The 4,446-nt window shown below is 37.0% G+C and overlaps 1 protein-coding gene across 2 annotated transcripts in view; it reads left to right on the top strand.

Annotated features, from left to right (window-relative positions):
- The window catches only part of LOC144637720 (uncharacterized), a 113,824-nt gene that overhangs the window by 47,418 nt on the left and 61,960 nt on the right, over window positions 1–4,446 (top strand). The gene's annotated exons all lie outside the window — the stretch shown is intronic.

Below are 4,446 nucleotides of genomic sequence, written 5' to 3'. Positions count from 1 at the left end.
GTGATCGCAACTACGCATGCACAAGCGAAGCTCCTCCTGTTCGGGACATTTTACATAGGCATACGTGAAGAGATTTGCTTTTCCCGCCAATAATGTAAATATGGCGGACAAGAAGGCCGGAAGCGATTCGCGGAAATATTCAAAGGAAAATGGTTGTCTTTGGTTTTATCGAGGGCGATCTCAAGGATTTTCTCAATGAATATTGTCAGAGCGCCATCGGGAGGATGGAGGGTTACGCAGGGAGGATAACCATCGCATCGAAAGGTCGGTAGACCGGTAGCCTTATTCAACCACAATTTGATTATTGCAACGTAGTGTGGGGAGGTATATACTTCAAGATTGGAACAGAAGTCTATCCTAATGTATAAAACATTACATGGTATGACTCCTGATTATCTGAGATCAAGATTCGTATATCGTGACGATGTTAGTGCTTATCGTTTAAGGAATACCGAAAACAAACTAGTTCTTCCACAACCTCGAACTGATTATCTATAAAAAAAAGTTTTTCGTACAGCGGAGCTCAGTTGTGGAACAACTTACCTGTAGACCTAAGACAAGCATCTTCACTGGCCGATTTCAAATCTAAATTAAGTCGGCACAGTTTAAAGTAATATCTAAATTTTAAGTAAATTTTAGACACGGCCTCCATGAAAAGCAGACTTTTCTTTTGTTATTTTGAATTTGTTGTTATTAAATTTTTGTAGTTAGTTAGATAGGTAGATAGTCCAGTAACTTTATTGACTGATGGAAAAACCGTGTATAAATTAAGTTATCTTATCTTATCTTTTCTTATCTTAGACTTGCAATAATTGGTTTAACGCACCTATCAATGGTTTGCCCCAGGATGGGGGGGGGGGGGGGCAACCCCAGGGGAATTTGAAATTTTTTGGAAGCCAGAGTTGAATTCCCCATCCCTGGGCACCTAGCGAATGTCAAATTTCACATATCCCCTCTTAAATTTCTAACCCAGCAGATCATTTTAAATGTCAAAATCCCTACCCGGGGAGAGCTTTACGATGTCAAATTCCCGTGGGTTGCCCCCCCCCCCATCCTGGGCAAACCATTGATAGGTGCATAATATAATTGCTGGCTTGCAACCACGTGACAAAGCGGCCATGTTGGGGGTCAAAACAATAAAATAAATTTTAGCAACATTTGCATGATAAAAAAGTTAAATTCCCAGTGGAGGGAAACGCTTTGTTCCTGTCCCCCAACAAGCCGATAGGAACCAATAAATAATGGCAATTAAACTAAGTGGAGTGCAATTTGGTCTGAAATCATAAGTGTGATTTCAAAATCGAATGAGCGCGTGGCGCGAGTTCGATTTGAAATCACAAGAATGATTTCAGACTAAAATTGCACGACACGAAGTTTAATTACCACTTTTTTACATCATATTTCCTTGTTAGCACTAGTAAAATTACTAATTTTAAAAACACGAAACAACTTTTTAAAGACATGTTTCGGCATGACTTATGCCATCTTCAGTTTATTGAGAATTTAAAATCTAGGGCTATATATATACCCAAGCTACAAATACAAAAATAGAAATATATACAAAGAAAAATTACAATAACAAAAGATAATGGTAAAGCCGTTACAAAGTGGCAGGTACTGTCTGGTACTGTCTAGAACAGTAATTACTCACAGTGTGAGCTTTCGACTGTTACTAATAGAACAAAAGATTAAAATAAAAAGGTGTTGAAATGCTGCACTTGAGTGTTTAAATCTGGTTTTAAACTATTAATGTAAAAGGCCTCTTTTAATTTAAGAAAATAAACGGTTTGAGCAGAATCCAAAATTTTAAAGCAATCAGATGTGTATAAGTTTTTGCAATTAGATGAACTGTTAAGGTGTTTAAAAACATGTGAATTTTTGTCAGTTAAAGTATGCTCTTTGATCCTTGTTGAAAAATGACGGGAAGTCTCGCCAATTTTGAAATTGCACAATTTAGATTTTAGTCAGTACCATTTTTTTAGGGCCCGGACGCACTGGACTGACAAAATTTGTTTGGCTCTACCAAAAATGTCGACAAATTTTGTCTCTACCAAATTTTGAATTTGGCAATCGTGGACGCACGTGAAAACACCAAATTATTTGTTAACCACAAAGTGTCAATCATGTTAAAACCATACACCTTCGATAACTTTCCGTTCGCTAAAAAGAGTCTTACTTTCCGGCCGATAAGAGCCGTATTTTTCGCTTTTAGTACAATTCAATAGTCTTGACTCGCCGCGCTTTCATTTTGATCAGCAGCGGTACTTGTACTCAGGCGGTTTGAAAATTGTGCCAAGCCAGGAGTACTTGCATACCGGAGGTGTAATGGAAAGAAGATTTGCGAGCCATATATATATATATATATTATAGTTTTTGTATATATGGAGTCGATGGTCATTATAATCTTTGCCGTCCTCCATGTTGAACTGTCGAGAAAAATAAAATATTTTGGCAGAAATCTGCCTTGAAAAGCGAGATCAAAAATACTTGTTTGACGTTTTCCTATAGATTAAGGCGTGTTAATTGAAAAATCTTTCAGATTTGACACTTGACAAAAATTTGTCCTGCTCCAAGGCAGGACGACGGCGCCTTTGAAGTTTGGTATGGCTTGACAAAATTTGGTAGATCTGAAAATAACCGGGCGCACTTTAACCTGAGTATCAGGCCTTCCTAAGGGGAGGGGGGAGGGGTAGGGAAGGAAAAAGGAGAAAGGAAGGTTTCCGCCCGCGCTCCTTCCTTTTCCCCCTTCCCCTTAGAAAAGCCTGATGCTCAGGCTAGGCGCACTTGTCTCATGGAACTGGTGACAGATTTTTTCGCAAAATAAACAAAAATTTGCCCAGTGCGTCCGGGCCCTTATTGATCCAGTAGCCGATTGGTAAGAAAGCGAAACTGGAAACGCTTAAAAATTACATCTGAGACGTCATGTGTCAAAAACTCAGTCGAGCGTAACGAAGGAAAACACTTTTCATTCAAGGAAACTTGCGCAGTTCTCAAGCTAGAACAAAAACAGTTTAATGTACTTCAACATTCAATCCTCGTCATCTGACTCGATGATGCCACCCCATCATTTCTTCGGTGGCTGTGGTTAAGACGTCTTGTTGTCTTTGGAGAAGAAAATGGTGCAAGCTGATTGTGAATCGTGTTGAGGATTTAATTTCATCCATTTTTTAAAGCAAGATTTTGGAAACAAAAATTAAAAATTCACTAATGGCTTTCTTTCTCATAAAATTTCCCTGCAATTTGATTAGTTACTTTAAGCAAGCCTTGAAATCTGATTGGTTGTTTTGTTTTATTTTTTCTTTCTCACTGGCTGAAAAAAAGATGCGATTTAGAGCAAAAAATAGTGCAATTCGTGAATAAATCACACTGCTGAGAGCCAATCAGATTGCAAGGATCGCCAGTGATTTCAAAATGGATGTAATAAAGAAAAAAGTTGTGAGTTCGATTGATATCGATTTCCATCTACGAATGATTGGTTTATCGATTATAAGCGATTGTTGTCGATTTTTATCAGAAACTATTTTTGTCAATTTCTACAAGTTATAAAACATGAACGTGCCTTGGATTGGATTCATGAGAATAAACTGTGAGTAAATAGTACCATGTTTATGGTCTGCCGCCATAATTTGAGATAAAAGCTTAATTGATCAACTAACGATGATGATGATTATGATGATGTATAGTTACATCTTGACTTGCACTCTCTTTTAGAGTGAGCGGACAAGCATAATAAGATACCATAAAATTCCGGTTATAAGCCCCCCCAGTTATAGGCCCATCAACCTGGAAACAAAAAAATACATCCGGTTATAAGCCCTCCCGGATATAAGCCCCCTCTCTATCAGATGACAGTACTGAATAGGGCTAAATGTTGCTTTTTGTGCTTTTTTAACTTAAAAATGTATTTCGATCAACACTCCCGAGGCTCGTTTCGAACATTTTTTTCCTTCCGCTTATAAGCCCTCCCAAATAATTTACAGAAAGTCAGTAATTGTACAGTTAATGTAATATACAGCAATGCTTAAATTTTATTGTGTGCCTTAATTTGTACTTTCTGTTTCAAGATGAAAAGTTATATAAATACTCCTTATTGACATGGAGTTTCTTTCAAATTTTGAGAATTTGTTGGTGGAGCTGAAGAAATATCTCCTACTACGTTGACGGTATTATAAATTATTGTTTTTTGACTGTCGGTCTTGTCACATACCTATAGTTATATTGTTAGATAAAATTAACACTTTTCATATGTTCTAGAGTAAAGTACAAATTTTAAAGATTAAAAAATCATTCTAACCAGGCAATCAACTGTATAACTCATCAGTGTAAATCTGAAAGAACTTCTCCCAAATTTCTGTGTGGTTTGGCCTGAATATGTGAATACTTTTTTCCTTGAAACGGCAACTATGCGGTATATAATTATATAGAAGATTGTATAAAAGTCTATTT

The sequence above is a fragment of the Oculina patagonica genome, chromosome 14, assembly GCF_052425735.1.
Source record: "Oculina patagonica isolate OP01 chromosome 14, crgOcupat, whole genome shotgun sequence".
Classification (NCBI taxonomy): Eukaryota; Metazoa; Cnidaria; class Anthozoa; order Scleractinia; family Oculinidae; genus Oculina; species Oculina patagonica.
The sequence above is the reverse complement of the archived record's forward strand: the minus strand, read 5'-3'. Positions and strand labels throughout refer to the sequence as shown.